Here is a 284-nt window from a genome sequence, read left to right as displayed (position 1 = left end):
AGAAATATAACGATAAAACAGACTGTAGAAAAAATAACAATGTATATTATTGTTGTATATTGTATATAAAGTCACTATAAAGTCGTTGTAGGCCGGTTTTTAGTTTAAAAAAATCACTGTTAACACACTAATTAACAGTAAAATAAAGTCAAAATGTCAGAAAATCACCTTCTTCTGGTTTGTTTTATTGGTAATTTTTCCCGCCGCTCCTGTTTCCGTGGCAACAGGTGTCCAGAGCTCCAGCAGCTGCCTCGAGCCGTCAGTCGCCCTCGCGCTGTGGCTGT

The 284-nt window shown here is 38.0% G+C and overlaps 1 protein-coding gene across 1 annotated transcript in view; it reads right to left on the bottom strand.

The window, feature by feature from the left end:
• The window catches only part of LOC118338255 (protein phosphatase 1K, mitochondrial-like), a 2,625-nt gene extending 2,341 nt beyond the window's left edge, over positions 1 to 284 (bottom strand). The window contains exon 1 of the mRNA XM_035675534.1: positions 169 to 284. The gene's annotated coding sequence lies outside the window, so the exon portion shown is untranslated. The remainder of the gene's footprint in view (positions 1 to 168) is intronic.

This window comes from Morone saxatilis, unplaced genomic scaffold (genome assembly GCF_004916995.1).
Source record: "Morone saxatilis isolate NCDOM2014 unplaced genomic scaffold, NCSU_SB_2.0 Contig4, whole genome shotgun sequence".
Lineage (NCBI taxonomy): Eukaryota > Metazoa > Chordata > Actinopteri > Moronidae > Morone > Morone saxatilis.
This window is presented reverse-complemented; position numbering and strand designations above follow the sequence as displayed.